Source organism: Bubalus kerabau, chromosome 13 (genome assembly GCF_029407905.1).
Source record: "Bubalus kerabau isolate K-KA32 ecotype Philippines breed swamp buffalo chromosome 13, PCC_UOA_SB_1v2, whole genome shotgun sequence".
Lineage (NCBI taxonomy): Eukaryota > Metazoa > Chordata > Mammalia > Artiodactyla > Bovidae > Bubalus > Bubalus kerabau.
In genome coordinates this window covers 68,999,884-69,012,500 of record NC_073636.1, presented here as the reverse complement: position 1 = coordinate 69,012,500, position 12,617 = coordinate 68,999,884, and the positions used below count along the sequence as shown (strand labels likewise).

Genomic DNA, 12,617 nt, shown 5'->3' with positions numbered 1-12,617 from the left:
AAAACATAAAACAGAAATCACTCACACACAGCATTTTTAATATACTAGACTTCATATCAAGCTGGACTTTCATCCAGAGATCATGCAATAGGAACTTGAAAACTAACAGGTGTTTTGTTTGCTGAAGGAAAACCACCTGGAACCCCCTCCTGGCCCCCCTGCCTGATGAGCACTGCCTCCTCCCTTCTCCTCCTCACCCTTCCATCTGACTCTCTCTTCCTTACCTTCTGTCTCCTTAAATTCCCAGAAGACTTCAAATTACTCATCCTATACCTTGATGAACAGTTCTGCCACCTCTAACTCCAGCTTCTATCAATAGATCTGTATTGCTGAACGAATCAAGACAGCTCATGAAGTAGCTTCTCATTCAAAAGAAGCTTTCTTCTTAGAAGACAATGGAGATGTCAAATGGTAGTTTCTTTCCTGATGCAAACGGAAGCGTAACTGGGAACTAACCGAGTTCTCTATTAGGACACCTAAGAATCTTTTAGTTGTTGTAGTGTGTGCTGAGGGAGTGTTAACAGGTGCAAAATTTTGGCCTCAATTATAAATGATAAAAATATGTATCATTAAAAAATATATATATGTATCATTGAAATGTAATATATTATAGTATAATATTATTTAATACATTATATTATATATATTATATTGTATTAAATATATAATATATAATCATTATATTATACCACTAAAATGATATAATAAAATACAAACAATATAAATATAATATAATATACAATTATCATTTTATTATGTATAGTATAATACATAATTTATACTACATAATTACTACATAGTAATTATTATTATGTAGTATAATACATAATAACTATATAAAATGTATAAATTATTCTAAAATTATCATTTACATATAGCCTTACAATTTATATTATTAACTATAAAAATAATAATATTATTAAAAAGAAGAGTGAAGGAATCCTCATCTGGGTGAATTGCCCTTTTGAAAATCATTCAGGAACTCAGTCCATCACGCCATAATAAAATTATCTAACACTCACAACTTATAGACATTTCAGGAAAAATAGTGTCTTGAAAGTAAGGAACTGCAACAGGTAGGAAAACTTGAAACTGAATAGTTAGAACCCCACAAACACAGAAGAAAGTATTAGGAGGTTATAGTAACTAGATATGATTTTCTAGGAGCAGATTGTTGGTAGACGAATAAGCCAGAGGGATCAGCTGAGAAGGTGTTAGAACACCCATGAGTCACGGGGCATCTGTAGAGAAGGCTGCCAAGGAAAGGTGTAGACTCAGCCTGAAACACGGAATGTTCTCCAGAATCAACACTCTAAGTTGGTCTTTCATTTCACAGATGGACAAAATGAAATTGAGAGAAGGCAAGTGGCTTATGAAGCCATAGGTAGGATTGAAACAAGGTCTTCAGAAAAGTTTGTACTCATGCTCATAAAACCCAGGTCTTCTGACTATTAATACAGAACTTCTCTAAGACATAAGAAGTCCTGAGGTTCTACTTAATTTCCCTCATCCTCAAAATTAGCCTTTTAAATTAAAAGAACTCATGACATGGTGCTAATGAGCTATAAGGAGTAGAGGACTGACCAACCTTTTTTATCTTTAAATGTACAATGGACATTTCTAGAATCATTTTTTTCTTTTAAAGAAATATAGACTCAATGTAGAAACTTAGATAAATATAAAACTTAAAATTAAAATGAATAGAGTTCATACCTGTATCGCATTCTTAGTCAATGCATTTCCTTTGTACAGCTTTTTTTCTTATGCACTTTATATTGTCGAAGTCATAGTACCTATATGATCTTGTTATTTTCTTACTTAAATTATGGCATTAACTCTGCCCATATTACCCTCATTATTTTAAGGATTCTGCATGACATCATTTTCATGGCTGCGTAAACTTCACCACATTTAATGGGGTATAATTCACTTATTTCACACTCTTACATGTTAATATGATTTCTAGTATTTTCAATGATAAATAGCATTTTGATGAATGCCTTTATGCAAAAAAAAATTTTTTTAAATTTAGATTATGACTGTTCTGATTTGAATTGTGTTTCCCCAAAAGATGTCCAATTCTTAATGCCTAGTACCTGTGGCGTGCATGTGTGCTAAGTTGTTCCAATGGTGGCCGACTCTTTGTGACCTATGGACTGCAGCCCACCAAGCACCTCTGTCTATGGGATTCTCCAGGCAAAATACTGGAGTGGATGCCATGCCCTCCTCCAGGGGATCTTCCCAACACAGGGATCAAACCCACATCTCTATGTCCCCTGCATTGGCAGGCAGGTTCTTTACCACTAGCGCCACCTGGGGAGGTGACTTTATTGGGAAATAGGGTCTTGGCAGATGATCAAATTAAGATGAGGTTATTAGGGTGGGCTCTAATCCAATAAGGCTCATCTCCCTATAAACAGGAGCAGTCTGGACACAGAGATGGACATGCACACAAGTAGGATGCCACGTAAAGATGAAGTAGGAGTTCAGTGTGATGCATTTCTAAACCATGAGAAACTAGGAAGGAAACTTGAAACAATCTCCTTTCAGCCCTTGAAGGAATCAATCCTGCCTATACCTTGATCCCACACTCTGGCCTCCAGAACCAAGACAGTTCATTTCTATTATTTAAGACCCCCAATTTGTGGTACCCCATAACAACAGCTCGTGAGAAGGCAATGGCACCCCACTCCAGTACTGTTGTCTGGAAAATCCCATGGATGGAGGAGCCTGGTAGGCTGCAGTCCATGGGGTCGCACACAGTCGGACACGACTGAAGCGACTTAACAGCAGCAGTAGAAGCATAACAACAGCTCAAGGAAACTAACATGATGTCCTCAGAAAAAGTCCCCAAAGTGCAAATATCTGGTCAAAGGGGGCAAATATTTTAACTTTCATGATCCATTTTGCCAGGTTGCAAATTTTTCCCAATTTTATGCTGATTTCTAACTCCGTTAAATGTGAGTGAGAATATTGCTTTCATCATAATCTCCCCAGAATATTGTTTTTATAAACTTTGCTAATTTATGTGACCAACTGTATCACACTGGATTTGCACTCAAATGTCTTTGATTACCCCTGAGATGAAATATTGTCTACATTTATTAGTCATTTTTTTGTTTTTCCTATTTTGAGCTCTATATCCTGTCCATGTCTTTTGAAATTATATCCATATTTAACTTTTGCATATTTAGCTTAATGGACATCTTTCCTTTTCTATTTGCATGAATTCCTTTTATAGCATAGACAGTAATTATCTTTCTGCCATACACAATACAAATATCTCTCCAGTGTGCTGTGTCATTTTTGTTTTCTTTCTTGTCTTTTAAGTGTGTATTCTGACAGAACATTTTTTGAGGGTTTTTAAACCTAAATAGCCTAAAGAGCTGATGTCATTTAGGCTAGGATGGAATTTCGTAATAAAATATAATTTTTTCATTCTATTTTAATTGAATTCTGTAAGTGAAAGTGTTAGTCATTCAGTCATGTCTGACTCTTTGCAGCCCATGGACTATAGCCCACCAGTCTCTTCTGTCCATGAAATTCTCCAGGCAAGAATACTGGAGTGAACAGCCATTCCCTTCTCCAGGGGATCTTCCTGATCCAGGGATCAAAACTGGGTGTCCTGCATTGCAGGCAGTCTCTTTACAGTCTGAGCCATGTGGAAGCTCCAATTTATAAAATATAATTCTTTAAGTAGTCTAGAAAATAGTATTTGAGGATAGAGTGTTAAGTGAGGAGTTGCTTAGTTTTATTAACAAATTACTAACCCAGTTAACCCTCAATTCAGTTCAGTTCAGTCATGTCCAACTCTTTGCGACTCCATGAATCGCAGCACGCCAGGCCTCCCTGTCCATCACCAACTCCCGGAGTTTACTCAAACTCATGTCCATCGAGTCGGTGATGCCATAGAGCCATCTCATCCTCTGTTGTCCCCTTCTCCTCCTGCCCCTAATCCCTCCCAGCATCAGGATCTTTTCCAGTGAGTCAACTCTTCACATGAGGTGGCCAAAGAATTGAAGTTTAAGTTTCAGCATCAGTCCTTCCAATGAACACCCAGGACTGATCTCCTTTAGGATGCACTGGTTGGATCTCCTTGCAGTCCAAGGGACTCTCAAGAGTCTTCTCCAACACCACAGTTCAAAAGCATCAATTCTTCAGCGCTCAGCTTTCTTCACAGTCCAACTCTCACATCCATACATGACCACTGGAAACACCATAGCCTTGACTAGACCGACCTTTGTTGGCAAAGTAATGTCTCTGCTTTTGAATATGCTATCTAGATTGGTGATAACTTTCCTTCCAAGGAGTAAGCATCTTTTAATTTCATGGCTGCAATCACCATCTGCAGTGATTTTGGAGCCCCAAAAATAAAGTCTGATACTGTTTCCACTGTTTCCCCATCTATTTGCCATGAAGTGATGGGACCAGATGCCATGATCTTCGTTTTCTGAATGTTGAGCTTTAAGCCAACTTTTTCACTCTCCTCTTTCACTTTCATCTATAAACTAGTGGTTTATCTTTCTGTTACCTACATGATGAAATATTGTATATAAATATAAAATATCATGTAGTTTTACCCATGAGAGTGTTTGTAGGAAAGAATGCCTTGTTGAAGAGTTCTTCAGCTATTTCTGGCCAGAACTTAGATTTAACCAGTAAGAGCCTAAAGATTTCACTGAACAAAAAAAGTCAAGAGGGGAATTTTGTTCTTAATCTCTCTATCCTGTGTCTGTTCAATACTGAAGGAAGCCTCAGACCATTCCCTAAACTCCTGAGTATCCTTTACCTGCCCCATTTTCCATCTGCTCTTTCTCCCTAGTTTTCAGTAATATCTGTCTTTGGCACCTGCCTGAAAGTTCCCTGAAAGAAGAAAACCTTTCTGACATCTTTCTAGCTGCACCCATGATGTCTAGATAGTGATCAGATCAGATCAGATCAGTTGCTCAGTCGTGTCTGACTCTTTGCGACTCCATGAACCGCAGCACGCCAGGCCTCCCTGTCCATCCAACTCCCGGAGTTCACTCAGACTCATGTCCATCGAGTCAGTGATGCCATCCAGCCATCTCATCCTCTGTCGTCCCCTTCTCCTCCTGCCCCCAATCCCTCCCAGCATCAGAGTCTTTTCCAATGAGTCAACTCTTCACATGAGGTGGCCAAAGTACTGGAGTTTCAGCTTTAGCATCATTCCTAGACTTCCCAAAACATAATTAGTAAATTAGGGACTGTTTGCCCCCACTAAACTGTTAACTACTGTCACACCTGTATGATTCCCTGTGCATCTCTGAGTACACACAAAGCTGAAATGCCAGGACCTAACATTGACAATTCCTGACAATGAGGTGATCCATGATTCCCTTCAGTTTTAATCAAGTAGAAGACCCATTGCCAAGACAACTTAGTGGCTAATTTTGTGGCTTTGATCATCCCCAGGATTTTGAGGAAGAGCTGACCCCAGAGATTCTGCTGAAGTACCTGGGTGACCCTAACAGGACCACTGCCTGCAAAGCACAGGCTGAGACTTCTGTTATCATCACACTAATATCAGCATGAGAAAAGGTGAATGAGCGGAACCTCTCCCTTCTCTGACATACCACCAAAGATACAAACAACAGCAATAATAGCTAACTTTGAGAGCATGCTATCTGCTCTAGAAAAGAGCTTTATGCCAGCATGTGAGGTGTGTGCAATATTATTTTCATTTTACAGGGGAGAAAACTGAGATTCAGAGGAGTCACACCACTGTTTCAGGGTTGGACAGCTGGGAAGTGCCTTAGCCAGGCATAGAAGTTATTCTAGCTCCAGAGTCCATTGTTGTTCAGTCTTTCAGTCACATCAGACTCTTTTTCACCCCATGGACTGCAGCATGCCAGGCTTCCGTGTTGGAGAAGGATGGCAACCCACTCCAGTACTCTTGCCCAGAAAATCCCATGGATGGAGGAGCCTGGTAGGCTACTGTCTATGGGGTTGCTAAGAGTTGGACACGACTGAGCGACTTCACTTTCACTTTCACTTTCATGCATTGGAGAAGGAACTGGCAAACCACTCCAGTATTATTGCCTGGAGAATCCCAGGGACAGAGGAGCCTGGTGGGCTGTCGTCTATGGGGTTGCACAGAATCAGACACAACTGAAGCGACTTAGCAGCAGCAGGCTTCCCTGTCCTTCACTATCTCACAGAGTTTGCTCAAACTCATATTCATTGAGTCAGTGATGCCATCCAACCATCTCATCCACTGTCGTCCCCTTCTCCGGCCTTCAATCTTTCCCAGCATCAAGGTCTTTTCCAATGAGTCAGCTCTTCGAATCAGGTGGCCAAAAGTATTGGATCTTCAGCTTCAGCATCAGTCCTTCCGATGAATATTCAGGGTTTATTTCCTTTAAGATTGACTGGTTTGATCTCCTTACTGTCCAAGGGACTCTCAAGCATCTTCTCCAGCACCACAGTTCAAAAGCATCAGTTCTTTGGTGCTCACCCTTCTTTATGGTCCAACTTCACATCCATACATGACTACTGGAAAACCCATAACTTTGAGTCTATGGACCTTTGTCTGCAAAGTGATGACACTGTTCTACATAGACCTCTTGTGCTTGCCAGGGAGCAGGGGGTTGGGGTGGGGGCAGATTCCATAGTAGTCTGGATGGTTGAGAGGAACTTACATATGCTTCAGTTCAGTTCAGTCGCCCAGTCATGTCCAACTTTTTGCAACCCCATGAATTGCAGCACACCAGGCCTCCCTGTCCATCACCAACTCCTGGAGATCACCCTAACTCATGTCCATCAAGTCGGTGATGCCATCCAGCCATCTCATCCTCTGTCGTCCCCTCCTCCTGCCTCCAATCCCTCCCAGCATCAGAGTCTTTTCCAATGAGTCAATTCTTTGTATGAGGTGGCCAAAGTATTGGAGTTTCAACTTTAGCATCAGTCCTTCCAAAGAACACCCAGGACTGATCTCCTTTAGAATGGACTGGTTGGATCTCCTTGCAGTCCAAGGGACTCTCAAGAGTCTTCTCCAACACCACAGTTCAAAAGCATCAATTCTTTGGCACTCAGCTTTCTTCATAGTCCAACTCACATCCATACACGACTGCTGGAAAAACCATAGCCTTGACTAGACGAACCTTTGTTGGCTAAGTAATATCTCTGCTTTTTAATATGCTATCTAGGTTGGTCATAACTTTCCTTCCAAGGAGTAAGCATCTTTTAATTTCATGGCTGCAATCACCATCTGCAGTGAGTTTGGAGCCCAAAAAAATAGTCTGACACTGTTTCCACTGTTTCCCCATCTATTTCCCATGAAGTGATGGGCCAGTTGCCATGATCTTAGTTTTCTGAATGTTGAGCTTTAAGCCAACATTTTCACTCTCCTCTTTCACTTTCATCAAGAGGCTTTTGAGTTCCTCTTCACTTTCTGCCGTAAGGGTGGTGTCATCTGCATATCTGAGGTTATTGATATTTCTCCTGGCAATCTTGATTCCAGCTTGTGCTTCTTCCAGCCCAGTATTTCTCATGATGTACTCTGCATAGAAGTTAAATAAGCAGGGTGACAATGTACAGCCTTGACGTACTCCTTTTCCTATTTGGAACCAGTCTGTTGTTCCATGTCCAGTTCTAACTGTTGCTTCCTGACCTGCATGTAGGTTTCTCAAGAGGCAGGTCAGGTGGTCTGGTATTCCCATCTCTTGAAGAATTTTCCACAGTTTATTGTGATCCACACAGTCAAAGGCTTTGGCATAGTCAATAAAGCAGAAATAGATGTTTTTCTGGAACTCTCTTGCTTTTTCCATGATCCAGCGGATGTTGGCAGTTTGATCTCTGGTTCCTCTGCCTTTTCTAAAACCATCTTGAACATCTGGAAGTTCACGGTTCACGTATTGCTGAAGCCTGGCTTGGAGAATTTTGAGCATTACTTTACTAGCATGTGAGATGAGTGCAATTGTGCAGTAGTTTGGGCATTCTTTGGCATTGCCTTTCTTTGGGATTGGAATGAAAACTGACCTTTTCCAGTCCTGTGGCCACTGCTGAGTTTTCCAAATTTGATGGCATATTGAGTGCAGCACTTTCACAGCATCATCTTTCACGATTTGAAATAGCTCAACTGGAATTCCATCACCTCCACTAGCTTTGTTTGTAGTGAAGCTTTCTAAGGCCCACTTGACTTCACATTCCAGGATGTCTGGCTCTAGGTGATTCTCACTGAAATCTCTAGCATAGCAAGGAGTCATTGAATCAATTAGCAGTTGGGTCTTATTTAGAATAATCTATTCGATAAACCCTTGTCAAACTTCCAATCAACCAAGAAAATGGCATTCCCAGTCCCCTAGCAAGATCCCAGTGGACACTATGATGCGCCACCCAAACCGTGTTTCACTGAAGGCCTTGCTGCCTTAGCTTTTAGGCAGGCCTTCAGCTGCCGAGTTAACCCATCTCACTCAAACTCACCCTGAATACAATGACGAATCAGTGCCATCATGCTAAAAAAAAAGACCAGCCCCTTAGCCCGACTGGGGACAATTCTGAAAAATCATTCTAGCTCCAGATTTCTCCATGTGGTCAACCAAGGTTGTCCCTAGAGGGCATCACAGCTGAATTCTTCCCTCTGCCCACCCCTGCTTTTATCACCCACTGTCCACAGATGCAGATCCCAGGGGCATTGCTAATGAACATCATGCTTGTGTCAGCCTGTGTCCCAGGGAACCCAAATGGCAATAGAGACACCTCTTGTCTGAAGCCACTTACAGAACCCCCTTACCTTCTATCCATAATAGTAGCTCCATATTCAGTAGCTCTATGAATCCAGCAAAACTTTCCAGCTGAAACTGCTTCCTTCTCTCCTTTTCAAAATATTCACCCCATTATCATCATTTATGGTCTCCTATTTCAGCAGGAAGCCCTGAGGAGGGTTAGTTCAAATGGTGCCCTGCCACGGAAACTCACTCATAGATCAAGGCAAAAACTGTCTGGAGTTTGCAGCCAAATATAGTAAAAAATGTTGAATATATCACTTTCCTGCACCAAAATGGTACTGCGTTAGCAAGTCTATTTCTTTCTCCACTCCTTGATTTAGTGGCTTCCTCCGGTTTATGAAATATTTTTCACCCAGGGCCCACTGAAAACATCTTTATAAAATAGAGTTCATCTCTGAACAGGTCACTTTCCTATTGAATTTTAACATTTCAAGTAGGAAAAGGGGAGTCTTTCTGACCCAGATATTATTTGAACAAGTACTTAAGTGGGTTCCTAGATGCCAGGATTTAAGCTCCGTTGACAGCCAATATAATCATCTGCTTGTAAAACAAAATCTTAAGTTCATGCCTGTATAGAGCACGGTGAACAGGCCCTGCTCAAATCACTCCAGTGATGTGACACTAACAATTTCATTTCTGCCTGTGACCGAAGCGCCAGTCTTGAAGTCATACAGTTAGTAAGTGACAAAGCCAAGACTGCTAAGAGACAAGCCTGAATACCTAGGCCATGATATTTTAACCATACTGTGCAATTCAACCAATATTTATTGGACATCATTTATGTGTGGTTAAGTGTAGTATTTCTGAGATACCTGAGTATGTGCTTTTCTCTGTCTCTCTCTCTCTCTGTTGCTATTTCTCTGTCTCTCTCTTTCTCTCTCTATCTCTGTTTTGTTATTGCAGTCCAAAGCAGCTTCTCTGGTGGCTCAGTGGTAAAGAATCTGAAATATAGGAGACATAGGTCAAGAAGATCCCTTGGAAGAGGGCCTGGCAACCCGCTCCTGTATTCTTGCCAGGAGAATCCCATGAACAGAGGAGGCTGGTGGGCTGCAGTTCATGGGGTCGCAAAGAGTTGGACATGATTGAAGCAACTGAGCATGTAATTCCAAAAGAAGGAGCCCAAGCCTCTTTCCATTATGAGCAGGAAGAGAAAGCCAGTTTACTCTTCCCTTAGGACTCAGAGATAAAGGTGGAGGGTAGCTTTCCTATTTGGACCTTGGAGGATTATGGAAGAAAGAAGGGTAGTGGCCAGTGGGAGATTGGATTCTTCTTTGCACCAAGTAGGATAGTTAGGAAGCTGAGAAGGAACTTTGACCTGACCCTCATCATGGGACACTTGTGAGAGTAAACCTCACAGGCTGCCCCCAAAAGAGCCTGAAGATGCCTGATTCAGAATTCATGTAACAGATAAATATGAGTGAGCAAAGAGAGTGCTTCTCATGGTACTCCTGGCTACCTTGACTCCCCTGTAGTGGAGCAGAAATCCAGAAGTTTCTGCATAGTCCAGGAGGTTAAAAGTAGCTGAGAGTCTACCAGGGAGGTCTAGCCAGAGGGGTCATGGAATGGTCCTTCTTGCTGGCAAAGCCCAGCCTTGGCCCTCCTGTTGTTGCCGGTAGATGGTGATTTCCATTTAGTTCCCAGTCAAAAGCCCACCAGGAACCCTCGCACCACTCCACTGGGGAATCTTCTGTCCATCACCCTGAAAGGTTACTGACAAAGAATTGCTATACTCCATCTGTTCATAGTTACTTTTAGAAACACTTGTGATGTGGCAATCTCCTAAAAGATTTACATGTATAAACTAACCTCAATAACCCCTCAAGTTGGGCATTTTTTTCAATACCTCCTTTCAGAGAGGGGGAATCAAGGCAAGGGGAGAAGTGGCTTGCCCAAGGTCATGTGTTGGCAAGAGGCAGACCTGGGATTCAAACACAAGAATCCATGAACTTGACCATTATGCTACATGGCTCTCCTTCATAGGAGTTGCTCAGGAAAGCCAAGTATACCAAGGACCGAAGCCATCAATATCAAAGTGTATTTTGATAATATACTTTCACTCTGCATTAAGAATTGCAGAAACAGCTTATTAAAACTCAGGTTCCTGGGACCCTCCTAAACAAACTGAATCAAAATCGGGGCAGGTGATTCTGAGGCAAAAACTCCAAGTAACATACTTTGAGTAACTCTTTCTCACCTCCCCCTGTGTCTTTCCCTTTCTCTTCCCTAAATAGTAACTAGGTGGTTAAGGCCATGCACCGTGGACAGCTCAGCTTCTAAGCTGCTCTATTAATATAAACAAGCAGAACTCTGAAGATGGGGACAAACAGCTTCAGCCCAGATAAGGAATATCCACCTGTTTCAGGAAGTGTCCCACAGCTGGCACAGAGGAGCCTCAGGTTTGAGGGCAGGATTCCTGCAAAATCCCTATCTATGTAGGGATGTTCACAAGGACCCCAAGGAGGGACCCATCTACCCTGCCCAAGTGATACACATCATCCTTGGGTGTCACATTCACACGTCGCTGGGCTCCAGGTCCATCTTTCTGCTCAGCTCCCTGGAACCTCAGGCTGTGCAAGTCAAGATCTCAGTCTGTATCCCTCTCGGGAGTTCCCAGAGAGTGTGCTGGTGATGTTTATTACTGGTCACTGCCTCACTGATGATTGTTCCGTGAACCTTTGCAGCTCAGCTTAAAAATATCAGACAGGCAACTTCTGAGACCTGGGTGGTTTGGGGAGGAAGAGAAGACTAGGAACCCAGATGATGGTGCAGGGGCCTGGGTCACCCTGCCTCAGTCTCAACTGAGTGTGTACAGTCAAGGGAGTGAATGAGAGATGCAAGATGAGAGATGCCCTCGTTCACCCCATAGCCTACTGAAGCAGGTAGCGCTCCCCATGGTCTTCCTCTCACTCTCCCTCACCTTCTCAAGGAAAAATCCCCAAAAGTAACCCTAGAAGATAATAGAGACCTTGGGAAAATGAAAAGCTATTTTGAGGACTTCTCACCTTCCTTGGATAGGGGAGCAAACCAAAGCCCAGAGAGGAAAGAAACTTGCTTGAATCTTGCAACCAAAATCAGGAAGGATCCCAGAGCTCTTTCCATACCTGCTTCTGTCTGGAGGATATTTTCAAGAGGCCAAAGAGCTCCAGATACAGAAGAAACCCTTGGCTGAAGTGGAGATGGGCAGGGGCAACAGTTAAAAAAAAGGATGTATCCATTTGACAGCATATTTCCCCAGGAGTGTTTCAGACCTGAGAAAAAATGCTAGGCTGCTCCCGGCTTATAGCACGACCAGACTGCAATGGTTTCCTTCAGGTGACCACGAAAGTCCAGGGTGGTCAGAGGTCAATACCTGTTGTGTTTAAGGCCAAGGGAGCAATTTGAGAGACACTTCCTTGGGGAGAACTGAAGCAAACACCAGAAGCTGTTGACCCAAAGCAAGAGGCAGAAGAGCAAGCTGGGTACCAGTCAGAGAGACATGGAGGTGTCCAGAAGGAGAGGGTGAAGTTGAAGCAGATGGTGAGCCTGACCAGGACTGACTTCCTGGGCCAATGAGTGCAAATCCAGCTTGGCCTGTGATGCACTCACCGTTGCCAAAATCATGATAACTATTTTAAGAATACTGTTTCAAGTACAAATATGCTTCAAAATCCAAATATGTCTGGATCCTGGGTGCAGGGAGGGGTTGAGGATAAGGAGGGACATCTCTAGTTTTCCTCTGAATTTCAGAGAATGAGCAGCAAGAGTTTGGATGGTAAGGAATTTATTCATAAAGGTATCTGGATCTGTTTAGTTCCCATATTTAGATAGAAAGAGTTTGAGTAGTCAGAGTCCAACAAGTGAGGCAGACCTGTATGATGATTCTTTCCAGTT

The 12,617-nt window shown here is 42.4% G+C and overlaps 1 long non-coding RNA gene across 1 annotated transcript in view; it reads right to left on the bottom strand.

The window, feature by feature from the left end:
* Positions 1-12,290, bottom strand: part of LOC129625091 (uncharacterized) — a 69,920-nt gene extending 57,630 nt beyond the window's left edge. The window contains exons 1-2 of the long non-coding RNA XR_008701255.1: positions 12,210-12,290; positions 9,560-9,688 (exon numbers count right to left, since the gene is read on the bottom strand). This is a non-coding gene — a long non-coding RNA (uncharacterized LOC129625091). The remainder of the gene's footprint in view (positions 1-9,559; positions 9,689-12,209) is intronic.
* Between the last annotated feature and the right edge of the window lie 327 nt (positions 12,291-12,617).